At 39.6% G+C, this 24,161-nt stretch overlaps 1 protein-coding gene and 1 pseudogene across 7 annotated transcripts in view; both read left to right on the top strand.

Moving 5' to 3' along the window:
* The window catches only part of Aopep (aminopeptidase O (putative)), a 336,146-nt gene that overhangs the window by 261,170 nt on the left and 50,815 nt on the right, over positions 1 to 24,161 (top strand). The gene's annotated exons all lie outside the window — the stretch shown is intronic.
* On the top strand, positions 3,904 to 4,078 carry LOC150064877 (U2 spliceosomal RNA; annotated as a pseudogene).

Here is a 24,161-nt window from a genome sequence, read left to right as displayed (position 1 = left end):
CTATCAGTATCGACTGTACCAAAATCTGAACTCAAGTACCCTTATCTTTGCCTCTCACATGGCCACTGTGGCTTTTGAGAATTGGGGGTGGGGTGGGGTAAGAGAACAACTGAGGCTTTTAGGGTCTGGGAATGGGAATTCTCTCTCAGCAAACTCTGCTGACTAGATAGTCTTTTGTGTTAGGACTCTCAGAAAGCATGCTACTCTGACTTTTCATTCTAGAAAGTGCAGGGAGCAGTTTAAAAGAGCAAAAAATAAAAAATGGGACCAACATTGATTTGGGACCATTAAAGAACTTCCTTTCAAGGAGGGAAACTTACAGCCAAGGTAGCCTGGAACATAAAGTGGGGAATGCAAGAACTGGAAATGTCAGTCAGTCATAGAAGAGTACCTTAATGGTTATTGTCTCTAGTCTTTTCTGTGAGCTCTGGGCATTTTGGCTTTCTGATTCTGACCTTAGAGAATGTTTGGAGGGGAAACATTCAATATTGCCAAGGGCCAGTGGAAGGAAGATCAGCAACTCAAGGGCCTTACCCCTGGTTCTCAAAGGCATGGAAGCATTCCTGCAGCCCTAGTTGAAGTGTGTCTCCAGTTCTGACATACAGATTGTACTCTGTGGTGATGAATACAATCAAATCTCTTTGGTTGGGATTTGAACCAAGGGGTTCATTCACTGTTGATTCTAATGTCACTTTTTTTTTTTTGAATGTCTATCACACCACAAGTAAGAGCAGATTATTCACTTGGACCTTTTTCTTGCACCAAGTATATTTTATCTACATTAGCATTATATTTTGTTCTGCCTTTGTTTTATATTATTGTAAGAGTTTTAGTTATTTCTGATGTACATCTTTTAAATCTAGCCTTTGCTTTTATTTGCCCCTTTTGTTTTCCTTGCCCTCATTCCTCCTCACCCTCCCTCTTTCTCCCCCAAATGTCTGTGTGCATCTTGGGATTCAGTCTGGATGAGTGAGTACATTTGGTTGAGTATCCTGTATTAACTGTGCTAAGCTCATAACATTTTTCCTCCCATAGAAGAGTGCAACTTTTACTGCCTTGTGGAAAGCAGAACCTTCTAGCCTGGCTGAGAAAAGAAAGAAAACAGCCTCACTGCAAGGCCAGTCTCTGACAAGGGCAAGGAACCTTATGCAAAGAAGGAACCATCTCACAGGGTTTTTGTTTTTCCCCTTTAAGAAATTCTCTGAGGTGCTAAGTGGTAGGCACATTCTGATGGAACTTGAAATTCTAGTTGAGTGTTTCAGTAAACTCAGGAGGGGAAGCAAAACAAACAGCCTGTGCTCAGCTGTGGGTTAGAACAACGAATAATGAAATAAAGGAAATTGGGTGAGTGAGATGTGGCACCCAGATAGTGATTTAAAATGCTCTGCTGGCCTTTCCTGGCCTCTGGTTCCTTCTGCTTCATGTCATTCCCTCCCACCAGATAGCTGCCCTGCCTTTCTGAGCTGTCTTCTTGGGATTTCATCTCCTATTTTCCTGCCTTACATATCTCAGAATCTTTTCTGACATTATCTCCATTTTAGCCTTGTACCCCAGCTCCTTGTAAAACTCAGTTCTCTTAAACTGTTCTATTTACTTCATTTAAAATGACAGACTTACATCTTTTCTGCTTCTTATTCTGAGGTATTTTCTCTTTCCAATTCTGTTTTTTTGTCATTTTATCAATTTCCTTTTATTTAGTTTGAATAATTTTTCAGCAGAAAATCAGTGAGACCAAGGCTGACTACACAAAGGACAATTAAGATGAGAGGGTCAGGCAGCTCTGCCAGGGGCAGTTGTGATTGCCACAGTAGGATTTGTATGTATGTGTTTGTAGTGTATGTGTTAAACAGTAGATGTTGGTAAGTTGCTATTGGTGCTAGAAGACTACCCATTTTTTTTCCTGTTTTTACCTTGAACCAGTTCAAAAACAAATGCAATTTATGCATCAATTTTTGTAAGTATATGTGTATAAATAGTAGTTTTAATAACCTTACAGCTTATGAATTTAACAGTTTAGAAATAGTATATTGTAAGGAAAAATGTGAATGGTATATAATTGATTTTTTTTAAAGAAAAACCTTCAGTTTTCAGTTTCAAAAGAGTCATTCTTTCTAGTTTTTGTGTATTTGATAATAGGCAGAGAACAAATTTTACAATACTAGTTTCTGGTCATCACTCAATGCGAGAGTATTTATTTATTTGCAAAATACTGAATTTCTGCTATTACTGATATTAAAACTCAGTAGTGTGTTTGGAAGTGGATTCTGAAGTGACTGGCCGTTGTTCTGATTAGTCATAAATAACACTAGGCAAAAATGTTTTTTGTTTTTTTTTTTTTAACAGCAGCATTCTTTCTATTACTTTTTTGCCAGACCAAAGCCTGAAAATCAACATTTTAGAGCATAAGATCATTTAAAACTTTTTGAAATTGTCATTGAAATAGCCAAGGTGAAACATAGGATCTGAAAAGATAGTTGTCTAGAATGTGCACTTCATAGTAATTAATGGCCTTTTTAATTGGGGCCAAATAATGAGCTCCATTTTCTGAGTATGAGAATAAAATATCAAAGCTATTTGGTGATAGTGTCCTCCCTCAGTCATGGAGCATTTTCATTCTTCTTTTATTTCACTTGTTCTTTTCTACACACTTGTCTTGGAATCACAATCGGTTAGAATTATAGCTCGAATAGTAATTTGCATACGTTATAAATGATCTAAAATCCAGCTTGGTTTGTGAATTCTACATTTATTGTTCCTTTTTAAAGTTTTCCCTATTGGAAAAGATACTTTTATTATAGTTCTAATATTGAACTATTCAAAATGATGAAAATACATAAAAATTTCTAATAATGCTTTATTGCTATATTTGTCTTCCGTGGCAGAAGTTTGTTTTTATACCGATTTTAACTTCTGGAAATACTCATTTACGATGGATAAAAATTACTTTGCTCTTTCTCTTCACAACAGCATGACCCGGAACCATCATCACTTAGAAGTTAGCAAAGTGGTACAACGTGAACATAAAAGAGAGCTACGGGAAGCAAGCACAGGTCCCTTCCCATTGCAGGAGCTAGTCTGCCTCCATCTGGCACTCTGCCAATTTTGAACAGCTACTCTTAAAGCAACTGAGGCAGGAGTCGCCTTGAGTGGTTTTCCAGGCTTTTAGTGACTTTGCCTCTTTTTGAAAGTTCTAGTTCCCTGTAAGAATTCATAACTAGTCTACGTTTAGATAGCCCCTAATCTCTTACAATAGCTTCATTGATACTTGACTCCCATAGAAAAGCTTTATGGATTCTAGTGAGTCACAGCTCTTGAGGCACCAGCCTGCCCCCTTCCCTCCCTCCTGCCCTATCTGTAAGTGGCTTTGTGTTCTGTGCTGTACTGATTGTGCCTTTGGATGACAAGTTACTTGAGTGATGAGGGGAGGCAGAGTAATTTATTAAAAGTAATTACAAAGAAAAACAAACAAAAGGGATAATTACAGTGCTGTTATTATGCAATTTGTTATTTTATTGCTGAAATATTTAGAATTCATGTGAGCACCTCCATCTTATTTGTGCATCTTGTTTTCCCTCATAAATCCTTAACAAATACATTGTTTATTAAATCCTCTGTTCCCAGATCTCAAGTTCTATCAGGTTTCATAATATCTTTTTATTTTTCTTATGTTGTCGTCATCATGTTTTTTAGCTTGACCTGAGTAAAATTGCCGATTAAATGTGCTTTTGGCCACCTCTACAGGAGACTCTGGTTTGTCAATAACTTTATATTATTAAAGTTTCATCAGTTTCGCAAATTTATTAAGAGTCTGCAGTTTCAAGAGCATTCTGAGATTTCTGCTTGTCCTAAAGCCGCTTCCTTTTTCCAACTAGCATAATGGGGAATATTAAGATATAATTCTCCATTGCTTCTTAGCCTTTTAGCTAAGATCAAGTGTAGAATCTGTTCTTATCAGTTTAATAAAATACAGTTCTCCATTTGGCATCATGTACTTATTCATATATTTAATATAAGGAATCTGAATGGAAGTACTAACACAGGAATAGCCAACACTTGCCATGCGTCAGTCCTATTCTAAGTGTTTTACACGTAGTAGCCACTATAAATATACTGTTAAAGTAATGTCGTAACTGTCAGTGGGACAGGGTGCTGTACGTTGCACCAAATTCTGTGTGGAAGTGGGGTAGTATAAGCAACTCAAATAATTGTGACAGAAAAGAATGCTTTGAGTACAATTAAAAAATTCTTTTCGTCAAGTTATTGACAGTCCTAGATTATCATAAGGCACACATTTCTAAATTAGGAAAATCCCAACCAGCATGTATTTTGAAAACACTTGAAAGCATACAGATAATTACATTCTTGTTGATTTTTAACATGTTTGATGCCAGACCCTTCAACTCTTCCAAGCCATGAAAGATAAAAGCCATTTTCATATAAAACAGAAAGAGGAAGGAAAGAAAAATTAATGCTTTTTTTAAGTTACTTTTACAAGCAGCATTAATTTCATTCCCGTGACAGAATGCTTTCCTTGGCAGACACACTCATCTAAGGCATTTTAATAAGCTGCTGTTTTGTGCCTAGTCTCTTATGGCACTAATAAGATGCATTATTTTTAGTAGCACCTAGTGTCAGTGTGGGTCACCCATTGTTTCCATCTTCTATTAGAAAAGATGGGCAATAGCGTGTGTCTAAGTCCAGTTATTTATTTCATTTATATTACTGGGTCTCTTCACAGCCTTGACTCTTCAGCTTAGAAGAAGACCTGCTCAAGTACAGCCTCAATAAGTACTTGTTGAATGAATCCCATAGTGATAATTATTTTTATAAACTCATACTTGCCTCTTGCATTTAAAAATATTTTTTTACTATTTAACAATAAAAATCTTATTTAATCATTGTGTACTTTAATGATCCAAGCTTTCATTAAAGTCTATTTAATCAACATTTCTTGGCTTTCTTATGAGTGATCTCTTTCATGTCTTCTAGACAGAGAATGTGGGGACAGACCTGATGCTGGTTCCAGCTCTGCCACCCAATTACATGCTCCCTGAATTTGTCACTTGCTTTCCTGTGATATTTTTTTAATTTAATAGGCCAGCTAAGCCCATTTACTTTAATATTGATAAAATCAATATGCCTTGCCTTAAGTTTTGTCATATAATTTTTATGGTATTTTTATTTTGGGGGGGGCATCTGGGAAGTTTTTGCTCTAACATTTACTTTCACAGAATAAATAGCACATTCTCTTGTGAGAAATAGAGACATTGGTGATCTGTTCTTGCTCCTTCCCTTTTATCTTTCAGCATGTGACTTGAAATACTGTCCTTTTCCTGATACATACTTCTAAGACAGTCAGGGAGATGACTGCACTTTCCATGTAATCTCAGTATTTCCTTGTTGATTGTTCTCTCTAGGACTTGTAGACATGGTCTGTACTGTGTTGTATCCTTTAGAAAATTCTGCAGGTAAATCTGTGATAACTGCTTACCTGTATTCTTGAGCGGATGTCTCTTCAGTCATTGTGGCTTCTGAAGCTGTTTTTGGGGTGGATTTTTTAGGAAGAGCTAGGGGTAACTCTGTTGCCTCCAATCTTGTATATTTATATGTTTGTCTTCATACCTGCATTTCAGCTAGCTATAAAATCCCTGACGTTAGTCTTAAGTTTTTCAGTTGTGTTACTCCATTGCTCCATTGTTCTCTTGTACACAGTCTGATTCTTGTTTCCTCAGTTATCTGGTTGTTTACTTGGGTGCTCATTTTTTCTTCTTCCTTTTTTTTTTTTTGCCAGTCCTGGGTCCTGAACTCAGGGCCTGAGCACTGTCTTGTCCTTGGGCTTTCTTAAGGCTAGAGCTCTACCACTTGAGCCACAGTATCACTTCTGGCTTTTTCTATGTATGTGGTACCAAGGAATGGAACCCAGGTCTTCGTGCATGCTAGGCAAGCACTCTACCACTAGGCCAAACTCTCAGCCCCTCAGATTTTCTTCTTTAAGTCTCATTGTGGGTCACTTTCCTTAGTTGTCATTTGTCTTTTAACTGCTATATTTCTCATTGTACAATGAGATGTGTTTTTTACATCTTACACAGAAGGTTTGAAATTAAATAAGATTTTGTACATAAAGTGCTTTGGATGTATTCTTCCACTGTCTTGTCATTCTTTCAATCCTTTCTGAATAGGAAGTTTGAAATTTAGAGTATTTCATTTTACAGGCTCATAGACTTGGGTTGGTTTCAGGTGAGATATGTACCATGGATATTCAGTAGAGGCTTTTGTTATATCAGAACAGTAAGTAAACTTGCCTGACTCCCAAGTCCTAGCAGGCTCTTTGCACTTTTTAATGACTGGACCAAAAGTGGCAGTGCTTTTTGATACCTCACCTAAAAGCTGCATGTCCATTTTATTCTCATTTGACCTCAGATTTTGTATTCATAGAAAAATACTAAAAACAGCTACTAAAAATAGTCTTACCTTTCAGATAATAAGGATTGCTGATAAAAACCTAAGTCAGTTCACTCAGCACATTTCTTTTATATGTTGTTCACATGGCTGTAAGAAGTTACTGGAAAATAGCAAGGAAATGTGAGATGTCATTTCTGGCTCAGGAAAGATGAAACACACAGTATATCAAAGATCATGTACAAAGCAGCATGTGATAAATAAATCCAAACCAGTATAACAGAAATGAAGGATATGAGCTTGTAATGCATTTTACCTGAGGCCACACTGGGCTAGAGTTTCCATGATTGGACCTTGTTTGGATAAAGCAACCTTTTACATATGTAGTGAGATATTAAGGAATTGAATTAACTGAATCTGTTTTAATGCTTTCCTCTGATTTGTAAGCACAGATGGGTTTAATTGATCTGCATATAAATAGTATTGGCATCTTTGAGTAAGTAATTTTAATTTATGCAGTAACTTTGAAAGCTATATTGGTCAGTGTTTTACTAGCAAGGGGGACTCATGATAGAATTTTTGACCCTGAAGAATCAGAATAGGTCGAAAACCCAAGGCCAGAATGTACCTGTAATTCTTCTAATGACATAGTTATTGAAACAACTTATGGAATAATTTCATTTAAGATCCAGAATATATAAAACCCGAATAAAAGTAGAGAATATAGAATTAGAAAGCATCCTCCAAGAATTAATGGCTATATGTAAACAGTAACGTCAAAAAGAGGGTTGAGTGTCATCTGTCTGAAAGGTGCAAGAGAGATGTGGAGTTAGCTCTAGATCCAGACAAAAGCATGAGAGAGACCCTATGGGAAAGACTAAAGCAAAAAAAAGGTGGGATGTGGCTCAAGTGATAGAGCCCTTGCTAACTGAGCACAAGGCACTGAATTCTAGCCTTACTATACCACCCACATGCATACATACATACACATACACAAAGGCAAAGCTCTGGCTTTTTAGAGCATCAATTCTGAATCATATATGTGAAGATTTATGTATGTACACATACATACTATGTAAGAGGAACAAGCTTGATTTGTAATCATTAATACCAAGAAAACTATTGGTCTGAATATGGTTTTGCTTTTCAAACTTATTTTTTTTGGGGGGGGGTGGGTCATGGAGCTTGAACTCTGGGCTTGGGTGTTGTCCCTGTGCTCTTCAGCCCAAGGCTACCACTTGAGCCAACTCACCACTTCTGGTTTTCTGGTGGTTATTTGGAAATAAAAGTCTCATGGACTTTTTGTTCCTGGGCTGGCTTTGAACCAGATCTCAGCCTCCTGACTAGCTAGGATTACAGGGGTGAGCCACTGGTGTCCAGCTTCAAACATTTTTTTTTTTTTACATTTGCCAGATAGGACATGCATTACTTCTCACACATTGATACTCATGTTTTCACCCCCACTCCCTCCCAGTCATATGGCTTCAAACATTTTTGTAGACAGAAGAACAGAAGAGATTTTATGTAGCTTCATAACTACAATTGCCAAAGCTTTTATTAGTTTTGTATGGCCATTTTCTATTATTAGTTTGGTATCTAAGAAGAGGAACCACAGAAAGAATCTGGGGGAAAAAAGACAGATATATCTCTGGATTCTGTTTATGCACAATGTACATCTGGTTATTTTCCTTTGTAACCAGCATACATATGTAGACTTCAGTTCTCAGTGTTGAAAGTAGACCTTCAGCATTTCTTCTAACTGTGAAGGTGTAGTGCTCGCACTCTTAGCCAACAGAAGATGGTGGTTCTCAGCTTCTCTGTGACCTATTAAGTTATAGTTATAAACTGTGTGTTTTAAGAAGCTACCTAATTGTGCATCTGTTGCCGCAGCCCTTTTTTCTTAGTGTGATGTGGGTTCAGAAAACTGAACCCAGGGCAAGTGCTCTGCTGCTGAGCTGGATCTCAGCCCCACAGGCCATTATTAAGAACATTTCTGTCATTCAGTTCTCCTTTGTCTATTTGCAGTCAGTCTTTATCACTCTTGCCAGTTGTATGTCGCTGCTAATGTGCTTCTGACTTGGTGGGTGTGCCGTTGTGCGTGCATGTGCATGTGCATGCCAGGACTTGCTTTGAACTCAGAGCCTGGATATTGTCCCTTAGATTTTTCATTCAAGGCTGATGTTCTCCCACTTGAGCCACAGCTGCACTTCTGGCTTTTTTGATAATTATTGGAGATAAAAGTTTCCTTACTGGAATTGCTTTGAACTGAAATTCTCAGATCTCAGCCTCCTGTGTAGCTAGGATTATGAGTGTGAGCCACCAATACTTGGCTTGCTTCTGATTTTATAGTTTATAAATTCATTTATATTGAGCCATATACAGTTTAGTCTTTTCAGTTCTTTTTATCATAATGTATTGAGGCTCAGTTTGTCCCTCTGACTACTTCATTTTTGTAACGTGGCCATTACTCTATTGTATGGATAATCCTGCATTATGTTTACCTGTTTGCCCATTGTGAGATGTTTAGTTTGGTTTTTGTTTTGTTTGTTTTTTCTTTTGCAGCTTTTGATTATTATGAATAATATCTGTGAACATTGGAATAGCTGTCCTTGTGGAGACATGTGTCTTTTCTTTTTTTTTTTTTTTTTTTTTTGCCAGTCCTGGGCTTGAGCTCAGGGCCTGAGCACTGTCCTTGGACTTTCTCAAGGCTAGAGCTCTACCACTTGAGCCTCAGCACCATTTCTGGCTTTTCTCTATGTATGTGGTACCGAGGAATCGAACCCGGGTCTTCATGCATGCTAGGCAAGCACTTTAACCACTAGGCCAAATTCCCGGCCCGACATGTGTCTTTTCTCTCCCCACCCCTCCCTTTTTTGTGGTACTAGGCCTTGAACCCCACCTCACAGCTGTTAAGTAAATGTTCTACCACTTGTTCTACCTCTTTCTGTCGCTAGTTATTTTTCAGATAGGGTCTTGTGGAATTGCCTGGAACTGATGGTCTGGAGCTGGCCTTTGATCCCCATCCCCCTACCTATGTCTCTCTTATAACTGGGTTTACAGGTATGTACCAGTTCTCCAGATACATTTGGTTGGGATAGATGCCTGGCTTTTTTGTTCATGCTGGCCCCAAACTTCAGTTCTTTCAATCTCTGCACACCACATAGCTGTAACTATAGTCATATATCACCATACCTGGCCCTGTTTTCATTTCTGTTGGATGGATACCTAGGGTTGGACTGGGTTTACCCATATGATAAGTATATGTTTAACTGTTTAAGAAACTACTATTAAACTGTCTTTCAAGGTAGCTGCAACATTTAACATCCTCAGAAGCAATGTTTAAAGTTTCTAATTGCTCCCAGGGCCTTACATTGTCAGCCTTTTTTTTTTTTTTTTTTTTTAATGTTAACCATTCTGGTTGGTGATGAACCATGGATTTTTATACTGGATGCTTCTATTTTGTGAGAAGATCTGAAAGATTCCCTAATTATGTGTTCAGCTTCCATTTCACAGGTCAGAAAGCATTGGCCCAGTAAGGGGGAGATTGCACTGTCTCCCAAAGTGAGTCACCTCGGCTGGAATCCTTCCACATCAGTGTCCATTGGAGTTGTAGCAACCTGCTTTCATTCTGACTCGAAATTCCTGTGACTCAGAAACCTCTATGTCCTTACAACATTGTTAGGTGTGGCCTTCTTTTTATCTTCAAAAATGATCCCTTCTAATCCTCTCTGGAATTGTGCCTGATGAAATGTAGTTCATTTTCTTCAGGTAATAATCTGCTTTAGAGTGCTTTTTCCTCACTGTTTCTCAGCTGCAGTGCTCAGGCCTTGGGCCGTCAGACCTGGCTTCTGAGTCTAGCTCCACAGAGCATGTGTGAGCGTTGTTGTCTTGTAGAAGGATAGATCAGTGTCCTGTCAGAGCTGTGTGGAAGGTGGGTGCCTGACATCCAAGATAGCTGATCCTTACTAAATATTTCTTACACTTTGTGTCTTCCAAGAGTTTTGAAGGGCTGGGGACTGGTTGGCATGTGGGTAGTAATGCCATTCACCTGTCTTTTCTCCTCATGAGTCTGAGACAGGAAAACACTCTCAAATTTATTTGCCAGTTACCAACAAAATCAGCCCTGGTTTCTTCCTATAACCATTCTTTGTAACTTCTCTTATGGCACTAATACTTTGGCAAATTTGTATGTCTTGTCCTTGTCTTTTGGCTTTTTTTTTTAAGAAAACCAGCTGTGCTTCTCAGAGCTTCTGTATAAATTTTTTTCTATCTTTTTTCACATTGTTCATCGTCATGGGACAACTTGGCAGTTTCTCTTCCAGATGGGAGGTTCTTAGATTACTAGGTTGGAATTCTAGCAAACCTTTGTTTTAGATCAATCTGTAATCATTTTTATATATTCAATAAGTTGTTGGTTTTGATTCTTTCCCCAAATTATTTTAATTTGAAATTCCTGTTGAGGCTTATGGTACTTATACAGATGCATTAAGTCCATCCCTTTCTGCTTCTTCATTTTGCAATTTGCTGGATGAGGGGAAATTCTACTATTCCTTACCCTTTTCTAACCAGGATTACAGTGTTTCAGTTTATGACAAAAATGAGCCATAATATTCTGTGGTTATTTTCCCAAAAGTTGTAGGTACCTTTGAATTTCTAAAAGTCAAAGGGAGCAGTGTTAAGGGACTGTGCAAATCTCCTCATTGCAGTCTGCTGCTCACAGGGCATCAGGAAAGACCAAGAAGTTGCAGGAACCTCCGGGGGGGGGGGGGGGGACAACAACAAAAAGCAGAAGTAGGGTAAAATAACTGGAAATAGGATAAATCAGGAAATTTGAGGAATGTGCTTGTACATTATAAAAGCTACTTGAGGTCCTAAGTGCTTTTGTGGACTGAATCGGACGAGTGAATAAGAGAGAACACATTGTCACAGGGAAAGTTGAACAACCTATTTTGCTTATAGAGTGGTACAGGAGGCAGGTGGTGAGTTTTTGGAAAGGCCTTTCAGGCTTCTCTAGTTGAATCCTCAAGGCTTTAGCTCCCAGGCTGCATGCTGGCTTGGGAGTAAACTTGGGTCTCCTGTCCCCTTGTGGCTCTTTCCAATTGAGTCTGGGCAGCTCCCCAGTAGGGTGTGGATGCCAAACAGCTTTAGGTTCTGGGTGGGGAAAGTGTCAGGCTGGGTACGCATTCTGTGGATCACAGACACTGAGGGTAGCCAGGGAACATATAGAGGCCACAGTGTATCTTCTGTTGAGGAAAACTGATTTCCCCAAAGGAAAACTGGTTCCACTGTTTGGCCCTTCCTTCCTATGGAGGCTGAGTTATTGCAAAGAGCAGGCAGAGATGATATGATTGCTTGGTGCAGCTCAGGGTCAGCAAGGATTGCATGTTGAATTGGTGCATTTTCTAAGGTATAAATTATTTGAAGTTTTTGTGACATATGTCACAAACTGAGCAACTGACATAAAAATGTGGTGTGTGTTTTTAATATCAGCTGTAGATATGGCCAGGTACATGTGTCCTGCAGGCACAGTCTCCATGCCTTTTTCATTAGTACTGATATTATATATATATATATATATATACACACACACACGTCACAATTGCTTTCCATAATATAAGGCTGCTTTCCATGTTTATGCATATTCATGCTTTGATATGTTTCATATTTGGAACTGAATGAAGTTACATTCTTTTTTTTTCTTTTCTTTGTGGTTCTTCTTATTGAACTCATGGCCCAGAGCATGCTAGGCAAGAATTCTACCATTAAGATAAACCCCAGCCTATGAATTTTTTTTTTTTTGCCAGTCCTGTGGTTTGAGCTCAGGCCCTGAGCATTGTCCTTGGGATTTCTCAAGGCTAGCACTCTACCACTTGAGCCACAGCACCACTTCTGGCTTTTTCTTTGTATGTGGAGTGCTGAGGAATCGAACCCTGGTCTTCGTGCATGCTAGGCAAGCACTCTTACCACTAGGCCAAACTCCCAGCCCCAGCAGCCTATGAATTTTTAAAAAATAATCAGTCTGGATTTGTTTGCTTATGGGGCCAAAGTAAACCACCCCTAAAGCAGTACTGAGAAAACTAATACTGACTTGGAAATAATGTCTGAACCATAGAACTGAGCTACTGGCAAAGTAAGAAGGAATATTCTAGTTCAGAGAGAAAGCCACTGTACTATCCTGGGAGATAAAGATAGCGCCCCCCGCCCCCTCCAAGGACAGGGAAACAGAAAGGGTGGGTGCTTGAGCTGATTCAGTCTCCAAGAAGGCAGATTCAGTCTCCGAGATGCCAGATGATATTCTTGCACTGAGAATCAAGGCACACTGAATCTTTTATTAAAGATTAAGTCAGTATTTTGGTCAGCAATCACATTACTTAATTGGAGAACACCAGATTATCATAAGGCAAGTCTAAAAGATGTTGAAGTAGCTTCCAGCTAGGATTAGTGATATACCAATGTAGGGTATATTAGCTGTGTATGCTTGCAAGCATGTATGTGTTGGCACTACACACAGTTTAACTGGTCTTTGGCCGCAGAGCTCAGGAACTTTGGGTTGAAGCCTGTTCTGTGACCACAGTCTCTGTTCTTGGATTGAAGCTACTGGCACTGTTTCGAGAGCTGGCACTGTGAACATCTGACTCTGACTCACAGGCTGACCAACGCCTTAGTGCCCAGAGAACTGCCCTGTGTATAATGCAAAGTCATTGTCAGTATGAGCCATCCTTGGGAGAGGCTCAGTGGAAAAAGTGAAGGTAGACCAAACCAGGCTCTGAAACCAAGGCATAAAATAATTGTTTCCTTAACTTTAACTTCATTTTCACACTGCAGCTTTTTGTTGTTCAGACAGTCTCACTGTTATGGCCCAGGATAGCCTGTAACAGGAATCCTTTTGCTTTGGCCTCCACAGTGCTGGGAATTATGTAGATCATGTATCACAACACCCAGCTGGTATTTGAGTTCTTTGGAACTCTTGTTGGAGTTCACCTTGCTAGAAGAAAAGTCAGATTTTTTTCCAGACTCTCCTTGTGTTCAGATTCTTAAGCTGGAAGAGAGGAGAGGACACAGTAAGGGTTTGATGTAGATTTAGACATGTAGTCATAATTTCTCTTTTTATTTTGAGAAATCTGTTTTAAGATCATACATTGTTGCTTTTGTTGAGCTACTCACAAATAAACGGTACTTTTAATTTAAAAAAAAAAAGATCATACCTTGTTGTAGAGAAGGGGAGATGTATTGCAAATACACTGTCCCTGTTTTGCATCTTCAGAGTGAGCTTGTGGGTGTCTGGATCACTTGCATTAAGATTAGGAAGAAAGTAGTTCTGTTGTATTTTGGGCAGGGCTTTTCTATGAAAAACGATTAACAGCATATGTGAAAATATTTTGTCATTTCTTAAGGACAGTACATTATAGTTTATCTTAGTAATCATATTAGAAATAACTCACAATAAAAGTGAAGTAGCTTCTTTAACAAGAGTTGGGTAAAATTTGTCCATAGTGATGAACATTTTACTCCCAAAGCAGTTTTTCTGATTTGTGTTTCCTTGGCTGAAGTGATATTAGTTTGTGTGGATGCAGACTTCCTTTTCCCTTTACCTCACCATGACTGGTTTCCATTAACTTCTATCTTTGCACTACTATGGAGTGTGCTGCACCTTGGCACTGTGGGTCACCTGTGTGCAATTAGAATTAAATGAAACCCAAGACACTTTTCTGCCTTTTTATTTTCCTTAACAGCGTGGAATTTGTAGGCAGACAGTTGGGTTGAAACTCTTATCTTTTCATCCCTTCCAGTTTTGTTTTGGTTTTTTTTTTTTACCTTTGACAAATTGGCTTGTATAAACCTTAGTTTCCTCATTTAGCCAGGAGTTGTCACTGGTTAAATTGCTCAACCTGCAGTAATTCCTGATGTTTTCAGTGGTGAGGTTTTCTGATACCTTTCAGGCTTTGAAGTCATTTGTCTATGCTGTGTGGTGAAAACAGAAGGAACCCTGAGAACCAAGAAGGTAGACCAGAAAAAGTAGCTCTAGGACAAGTGGTTATGAGGATACAGGTTTGGACATTGGAGTGGTATCTTTGTGTCAGTTGGAATGTCCCCAATTTTTAAATCTGAGCAGAATTACTTCTGTGGCATGTCTCAGCTGGGAGGTGCAGCGATGTAAGTGGTACACTTCTCCCAAGCCACCCAGGAGACCTGGGGGGGTGGGAGGGCACTGTGCCACAGGCAAGTACTTCCAACTTCTGTTGGAAGTTTCCACTAGGTTTCTCAGATAAAGTTTTGTTGCAGTCTTCCAAGCTGTTTTATTGATTTTTGTTGAGGTCTTAGTGGAGCTCTCTTTACAAAAGCTCCGATTGTTGTAAGTACAGTGCTTGTTACAGTAATTCGTGGTGTCCTGAGCACTGAAGAAATCCTGGAAAGCTTTCAAAAACAAGTGTTGAGATACCTACCCACCCTACCCCCTTTGCAATTGCTATTATTCTTATATAGAATTGGCCCAGAATACTTAGTAAGTTTCCCTGTGAGCCTGACTTACCAACAGAAGCCTACTTAGACACTGAAGAGAAATGGTCCAGTGTTTGTCTCATCTATGAGTAATGAAGTTATGCATGATTTAAAAAGGCTTCTCAGAATGGCCTTGCTTATGTAATCAAGGATCAATATTTTTCAAGGCAGAAGTTCTTATAGGTAGGCCATAATATTACTTGATAATCAGACATCATTTTTAGATAGTTAAAAGGGTCATTGGACAAAGCCCAGTGGACTTACTTTGCCTTCCTAATTGCTCAGAACTGAAACTCAACATGCCCTTGAAACATGCTTGAATTTTTTATGGGGTGAGAAATGATTTTTTTATGTAAGAAAATTTTCATGTCAAACGTTGTGTTAGCCAGCCAGCTTATCTGCTTAGGCAGGTTGCTACCTTTCCTTATCTGATTCCTACTTTCTGTCTGCAGAATTTAGGATCTAGAATATAGGATAGGAACTTGAGGGCCAAATCATGAAGAATTGCCATCTTTTTTTTTTTTAATGTCTCTTCATTCTTGGAATAATCTTCTGTTGACAAAAAGGAGCAGTTCAGCTACAGGTTGATTCGCAGTGAGAGGCAGGGTGGAGGCTTCTGGAACATTCTCACATTTCCTCCCAAGCTGTTCTCTTCCTCTCTATAAAGCAGTGAGAGCTAATATGAGTATCAGAAGCCAAGAGATGTTAAGCTGAAGTGCCACTCCACTGATGAATTCACAGTTTCCAGACATGTTGTTCATGCGACCCTGTTGAATACTAACTGCTAGAGAGACAGTGACATTTGTCTGTTCTGGGCCCAAGGGTGTAGCCCACCCTGCCAGTTAGGCTCGCTGGCCACTTTGTGGGCCAGAGCTGCTCTGAATGGAGGAAGGACGTTGGTAGGATAAAAAATTTCATTGCTTTCTTCTCAAAATAGAGGAAATACTCAAGGGGGTGGTGGGAGACAAGGAGATAAATATAGCATTTCCCATTTCCTGCTTCTTTTGACTCTTTTTCATAGCAGCTCATTTTTTGTAAGATAGATTTTTTTGTTATATCAACTTTTAACTAAAAATAATTCTCTATCATTTCCTCTGATTGGTCTTATCATTCATGTACATTTTAGTATTTTGTTTTCCTTACCTATATAGTAGTCCTTTGCCTATGTATCTGGAGAGCAAAGCTGATACATTGGCTGGCAGGACTCCTGAGTGGAGCACAGCAGTGAGTTTAGTAGGTGCTTCGCAAATGTTTGTTAATCAGATCAGAGTGGAAGGTCATTTCCTGTCACCATGGACACTCTGCCTGCTTACCAGATTGGTATTTTCATTATGTGTAATTATTAAGTTTGTATTGATTTTAACAGGTAAAGCCTAACTTTGCAGTTTGGGAAATGAATGCCTTCTGTTTTAGAGCTAAATGTACGACTTACTCATATACTGATTGTTCAGGATCTATTACCATACTTGGTCTAGGTGTCTTGCCTGAGTTTCCTGTATTCTTGGTATGGTGGTCATAGATACCAGTGGTCTTTACCCATTCCCAGGCCCTAGCTCTGCCCCCACTGGCAGTATACAGGAATAACTAAGCTCCTTGTGGTTACAGTCTAATAGGGCTGTGACCCAGTATGAACTCTGTAATGAGAAAAGAGCTGATTTATTTGTTCCCTCTCCTGCCTCCTTCTCCCCCTGTTCTCCTTTATTATCTTTAAGAGGAAATTGAATAGCAAATTTCTGCATTCTCATAATGCTAATGGACTGATGTCATCTTTTCCACTGAAGTCAGGCACTAGAGGAACAACCCAAACAGATTTAATGCTTCATAGCTGTCCAGGACTTCAGCCTTAGGCTGTGTGTATATGTTTTTAACATCTTTGAAATTTAATTTACATATAATAAACAATTCACTGACTTTTAGTAAATCAGCCAAGAAGTGCAAACATCACCACAATACAATTTTAGAATTGACGTTGGACACTTATTTAAGAAATAACATTAACTTTATCTTTTATATACAAAGTTAAGAACGATTTTAAGTTCCTTCTTTTTTTGCAATATTTCTAGTATTATAACACAATATACACTAAATTGTAGTCTTTGTTTCCTTAACCTTTCTAATGTCTAGTGTTTTGCCCCAGTCATACATTAAGTGGGTAGGTATGCTTTTTTCTTGTGGGCTTGATACAGTGTAGAGAAATTGTATGTTTGTGATGTTAATTATCCATTAAATTAGTTCACAAAGATAAATGCTTTTGTTTTTGTATTTAAATTTTTTGTTTTTTGTAATGTCAACCAGTATTTGTAAGTTTGTATTTTTGATTATATATATTGTATTACAGAATAGACACTTTTTGTTTTTGTTGGCGTTGGAGTTTGAACTTGGGAATCATGCTTGCTAGACACTCAACCACTCGACCCATGCCTCCAGTTCCTTTGCCTTAGTTATTTTCAAGATAGGGTCTCGTGTTATGGCCAGTCCATCACAGAGTGCAGTTCTCCTCTTGTGCTTTCCTGTGTTATCCTAAGGATAACAAGTATATGTATATGAGATAGAGTCATTTATTCCTAGGCTGGTCTTGAACCTTGATCTGCCAGATCTCTGCCTTTCTAGTAGCTGGGATTATAGGCGTAGGCAGCTGTACTCAGAATAGGTATCTTTTTAGAGAATCATGTTTTGTGGTACTGTAAATAGTTTTGTTTCTAGTTGATGAAGTATGGTATTTGTATTATGAATCTGGGCCATTTCCATTTTGCAGGAATTCCTATCACATCATTTGATGTGGCAAGTGTTACTGCATTTATCTTATTTGAGAACTTTTGTGGTGAGCTGACTAAGCTAAAGTTGTGGGAGAGCATTTGTGCAATAAAACAGTCTTTCCATCATGGGTGAGGTCCACTATTGCTCTTTGAGCACAAGCATGAGCTCCAGAGCACTTTGCTGACCCATTGGGCTTTCAAATATATGCTTGTCCAAAGTTGGTTTTAGTAGTGGCCTGGTAACATAATACATATCACAAGGCAAGTAGGTACTAACATAGCCCTTCTAGTCCTCGAAGCCCACAAGAGAGAAGTAGAGGTAGAGGGGACTGGTAGTTTCTGATATTTCAATAAACCTCAGCTGAACCCAGTGCAGGGTTGATGTTGATCTCCAGAGACACTTTGTTATCTGGGGGCAGTTTGATATAAAGGGATAGTTTTCCAAGGGTAGGGTCAGCCCTATGGGGTGATGTGTATGGCAGGTGTTTGAGAGTGCTTCGGGCCTGTGGGTAGGGTCTAGGAGCCAAGTGGCGGTAACTCATAGTCCAGTTCACCAGGGTCCAGAATGATTATGCCTTCCACAGTCTTGAGGTGTATACTAGGAGTTTGTAAGAGGAAAAATTCCTGTATTTAGGCTTAAAACCTGTTTTGTATGCACCATACCAGTACTTATAATGTTTCAAGGATGTGCTGGCTGGTAAACCTGGGGCAGTTGTATTTCGCTGGATTTTTCTAAGAGTTTGTGTGTGTGTGAGAGGGGGTGGTACTGTGGTTTGGATTCAGAACTTATAACATTGTACTTCCACCACTAGAGCCATCCCCCTAGCCTTTATGTGAATGCATTGTAACCCACATTCTTTTCAGTTCTTTTTTGAATTACAAATGAGCCATTGCATTAAGTGCAAATATTTGTGTTAGGCTATCTCAAAATTGCATTTCAAGGTACTTTTAAGGAGAGGCATTATTTCTTGTCCTACAAAGGCCATTGGCTCCTTGTTCCCCTACATTTTTGGTCTAAAGCTAAACTGCCGAATTAACATTCAGATAGAAGTGGTGGATCTGTTGGGAGGCAGCAGCAGCCGCCCTTGGTCAATGCAAATGGAGCAAAGCCTTTAGGTAACTGTAGGGTGAAACTCTGCTGGGGACAGAACCATTCTCTTCCTGTAAATTGATTGACTAATGGGAGCCCTAGTTTTCCCCTGGGAATTATCTTTGTATTTGCCACCATTACCAATTCAAAATTATCTCTGTGGCTGGCACAGTGACTCATGCCTATAATCCTAGCCTTCTCAGGAGACTGTGATCTGAGAATTGCAGTTTGAAGCCAACCCAGGCAGATAAAGCCAAGATTCTTATTTCTAATATGCAAGCAAAAAGCTGGATCTGGAGTTGTGGCTCAGGTGGTAGGTAGAGCACCTGCTGTGAGTGAAAAAGCCAAGTGAAAGACTGAGATCCTAAGTTCAAGACATACACACACACATTCTTTCACTATGCATTTTCTCTGTGAAACGAAGAGGTCAAGAGTCCAACCACATTCTTCTGAGAGATCATTCAAACAGGCAAAGGACAAAGATGCAGGCAGGAGTCAGGCTGTTGGGCCTCAATTTCTAGGTGCATAACATAGGTGCAGACACTAAATCCATTACTAATTTCCATCTTCTGGCCTTTGCCTTTTTGTCTGCAACATTCTGGTGAGGACTTATGTGCCCCTGTTACAAGGTTGGAAGCCTATGTTTTCCTAGCGAAGGTATTCTTCAGAACCCTGAAGCCTAAATGTCCTTTCTTTATGTGTGCTACATGTAACCCTCCTATGCCCTCAGACACCTGCCATGCATTCATGCATGCCATTCAGTCTTAATCCCCTGGAATTGAAGAGATGTCATGCTTTACTAGTTCATGATTTCAGCAGTGATCAAAGATCGCCTTCCTTTTGTCTGTTATTGGTATTTTGAGTTTTGTAAGTACCTCCTCCAGCAGTTTATGAGGGCCATAGGAATTATGGGGAGGGGGAGAGAAACGAAGTTAATCCAGCCATATCATAACAGAAGGAAGCAGAAACTCATCCTAGTCTTAGACAAGTTATAATAACCAAGTCCACTAATAGAGTTCACTTTTCTTTGGTTGCACTGGGCTAGAACTCAGGGGCCATCTGCTTGCTAGGCAGGTACTCTACCATTTGACTGATGCTACCTCAAGTTTACTATCAATATAAAAACTTAAATCTTTGCATATGCCAGTGAGAACCCCTTCATAAAACCTGGACACACTAAAGGTTAGGCTGTCTTCTCTTTCTTAGTAATGATCTCGGGAGATGGGATAGCATCTGTTGCACAGGCATGCCCAACACCACCAGAGTAAGGAGACTTTCTGGGATTCCAGCTCATGCCATTGAGGGTACTGAATGCAACAGGACCCCAGGTGCCTGTTGCAGTTGCAGTTGCAGTGTGGTCCTGGTTGCTGCATGAGGTGACTAAGCTTTGCTTTTTGGGGGAGGCATTTCACCTTAGCTATTTATTATGATAGCAGACTAACTCAAGATGGGATATTTAGTTTTTCTTTTTCTAAATATCTCTGTTAGAGAAAATATAGAAAATATGAGAAGGCTTAGGAAACTTTATGGTAGATCTAGTCACTCAGAGACCTATTTTGTGTTTCTTTTTAAAGTCTTAGACAGAAAATAATTATTGAAAAAGAATGGAAATGTGTTTATATTTTTATATTTTCCCTCAAGACATTGCAAGTGATTTATTCAGGCTCCATTTTGTATATGTATGTGCATGCCAGTCCTGGGGGCTTGAATTCAGGGCCTGAGCACTATCTCTTAGTTTGTTTTCCTCTACCACTTATTTCACTCTACTACTTTCAACTTTTTGGTGGTTAATTGGAGATAAGAGTCCTACAGAGCTTTATGCATGGGCTGGCTGTAAACCATGATCCTCAGATCTCAGCCTCTTAAGTAGCTGAGAGTACAGTCATGAGCCACTGATGACCAGCTTCAGGTTTTTTTGTTTGTTTGTTTTTGTTGGTCGTGGGGCTTAAACTGTGGACCTGGGCATTGTCCCTGAGCTCTTTAGCTAAAGGTTAGCACTTTGCCACTTGAGCCACAGCACCACTTCCAGTTTTCTGGTAGTTAATTGGAGATGAGTCTCACAGACTTTTTGTGCCCAGTCTGGCTTTGAACCACGATCCTCAGATCTCAGTCTCCTGTGTAGCTAGGATTATAGGTGTGAGCCACTGGCCCAGGCCCAGCTTCAGTTTTAGTTTTTAAATTAACTGAATTTATTTATTTTGAAATTCTGGCTCTTATAGAATTCAGCATTTGACTGTAAATAAAGCCATGTAGTCCTGTGGACATGTAAACATTCACTAAAGCCTTTGGAAAATAGTCCCCCATGTACTAGTACTAGGAGAGGCATATGTGTAAGTGTAGGTCAGGCCAAGCTCGTACTGAATCAAGGACTAGAAGAGGGAGCTTAAGATTCCTCTTTGACCTTGGACTTGGCGTGTGGTCACCAGGGTAAAAGTGGCAACAGTTGTCCTCCATGTCTTTTTCCTCTCTGAATGAGAACTAAACTACCGGCCATTACAAGTTCGAGAGGGGGCTATCAGTGCCTTCCCATGATGGGTGTGTGTGTGTGTGTGTGTGTGTGTGTGTGTGTGTGTGTGTGTGTGTGTGTGTGTGTGTATATGCTTTGTAATTACAATATGGAAATTGTGGACAATGAGCAATTAACTGTGGGGTTATTTCTGTTCTACTTTAAGGATTATACTGAAATGGATACTCAATTTACTTCCAAGCAATACATACTTACACAGCCATCTTCTGCTTTCTGGCTTTTATTAAAATGCAAATAGCTTGAACTTCAAAGCAGCATAATTGAATCCTGAAAGAAGTGTAACTGATACTTTGCCTCTTTTCTAGTGTTTTTATTTTATGGTCTAGCCTGGCTGGCTTTGAGGATAACCTTGCTCTTTAAACTGGTGAAAACCCCTCTCAGGTAGGCTTGATCAGGGCAAGGGGCAAATACGGTATAGAATTCTGGGATACACAGGCTCTGGTCCTATTACCAATACAGAGTGCATGTAATACAACATGCATGTGCTGATGAGCAAACACTATTATTTTGCCAAGTAATAGGTTACTCTGCATGTACTTGTATGTGCTTAGTAAAATAATTGGAGTACATTTGTATCCTTTTGATCTTCTGGCATCATTTTAGTTTCAGCAAGCATATCGGGGACTAAAACAACTTCTCTTTTCTCCCAGACATCTAAAGGCAGGGTATACTCTGGTTGGGCATGTCTCACAAGTGTACAGAATGCCAGGTTTTCATTTTGACATGTAAGAAACTTAAGTCCCTTGACAGTGTTTTATAGAAACTGATACCTCATTATAGTGTTGCCAGCCAGCAAAGCACAAAAGCCCAGCTCTGTGTGGATGCCCTGGCAGTGGCTAGCTGGCACAAGTGAGGTCATGATGCACTCTACTGAAGATGAAAGAGGCCTTGAGGTTCACTTCATAAGGAACCAGTGAACTTCTGGGGCTTTCCTGTGCACTTAAGCCCTGTTCAAGCCTAACCCCACACAGGGTGAGGAATTAAGCCATAAGCTTCTTCAACTGGTGCTGAATCTTGTCATGTTACGTTCTCTTTTGAAAAAACTGAATCTCAGCTCAAGCAATCAAACACTATGTAGTCCCTGGTCTTTTGACTTGTCCAGCTATCTGGAGGATTATCCTGTTAGTGGACCATGCACCACAACTGAGGGTCTTTGATGTTCCAGAGTCCCCGCCCCTTCTTTTGATTACATGTGTTTTTGCTAAAGACTTCTTTTTCTAGTGTTTCTAGGGGGCATGAATAAGTTGCTCAGTCCCCTGTAGCTTTTGTACTTTGTGGTTTTCTCTCATCCTGTTACATTAACCATAACATGGAAAAGGGCATATTCAGAAGGCACATGTCCCAGAAAATGAGACTTAACTGCTGGGCCTAGAAACCCTCTAGCATGACTTGGAGTGAGCTTGGAGAGATACTTTATCTTGTGTGTCCAAGAAAACCCATTTCCCTTGACCAGCCAAGGTCATGTTCTGCTTCCTACTCCCCAGCCTGCAGTAAGAGGTAACTTCCTGGTACATCGTCAGACCTTCTGTAGTCAATCAGAAAACCTGTCCCATCAAGACCACATCAAGGATTCTACCCTCCAGAAAAATGTGCCTCAGACATGTTTTCTATTAAGTGAAGTTTACCATTCAGGGAGGTGTTAACAAAGCAGAGGTCAGGAAAGCATAGTGAAGGTCAGTGTTAGTCATTCCCAGAAGTCCTGTACCTGGAGTGGCCAGTGAAACTAGGTAGAGAACGTGTGTTCTAGAGACTGGATTCTCTCAAAGGTCATAGTGTTCACTTCTAGGCACCAGACCTCATTTTGGCTCATTTAATCAGAGGCATGTTTTTAACTGGTAACTAATAGGTGTTAGGAATTGTTAAGCTGCTTAAAACAAAACAAAATAAAAAGCAGAAAAATATACAACAATAAAAATTGACTCAGGATAATTATAAAGCTGTTCTCACTTCTGTGATTTTTTTTTACTTATTTATGCTGAAATAACCTTATCACTGATTCCATAAGATGTGCTTCCTTGAAGACCCCCAGTGGTCTATACTGACAGTGGATGTGTACACAGCCTGAACAATAAGGATAAAGACTTTTCCTAGTATGGTGTCAAGTGCCAGAACGTGAGAGTTCATTTCAGGACGGCTGTTTTTAGGATACCCACGTACCTTCCGTAGAAATTTTACTTGGAAACAATACAGTTAGAGGCACACCTGACATGGTTGTGAAAGGTGCCTGAAGTTTAAGCCAACAGATAGCTAAGAATAACTCGTCCCCTGTGCTGTTAATCTCTGAGATAGTTCTTTACCACTAGGTCACTGAGTCCAGAGGCTGGCAAAATTCAGGTGGCTGCTTCATGTGCCCTCATTTAACCTCTGTATTTGATACCTTGTTGTTTTGGATGCTGGTGTTGTTCTCCCCTCCCCTCACCCCTGGTCAGGTGCCTAGCATGGCTCCCCTTTCCCATCTCTTGCCTTCCTTCTACACAATGTAATGAGTTCTTCCTCCCAGAAGGCAGACTCACCAGGATTGCTCTCCCACCCTGTCATGTTTCTCTTTTTTTCTTTGGATTGTGATGTGATAGACCGATAGAACTGAGAAGCTTGTGCATTGTGGTCCTCCTCTACTCTTCAGCCAGTGCCTCTTCACATTAAGAAGGGGTCACTGAAGATATAACTCCCAAACTAGTTTTCCTCTTTGTACACATGAAATGTTGAGTTACTTATGTGTCAGTATAGTTAATAATAAGTTTGTTTTACTTGATTTTCCTTTTATCATAAAGGTCATGTGGAACATTTTTTACATTTAGAAATATGTTCTTTAAATAGTCTCTTTGGCAGAATTTGGATGATCACATTAGAGTTTGGTAACCCTATTTACCTAGTAACCTGTAACCTAAAT

Source organism: Megascapheus bottae, chromosome 3 (assembly GCF_031878675.1).
Source record: "Megascapheus bottae isolate mThoBot1 chromosome 3, mThoBot2.hap1, whole genome shotgun sequence".
Lineage (NCBI taxonomy): Eukaryota > Metazoa > Chordata > Mammalia > Rodentia > Geomyidae > Megascapheus > Megascapheus bottae.
The sequence above is the reverse complement of the archived record's forward strand: the minus strand, read 5'-3'. Positions and strand labels throughout refer to the sequence as shown.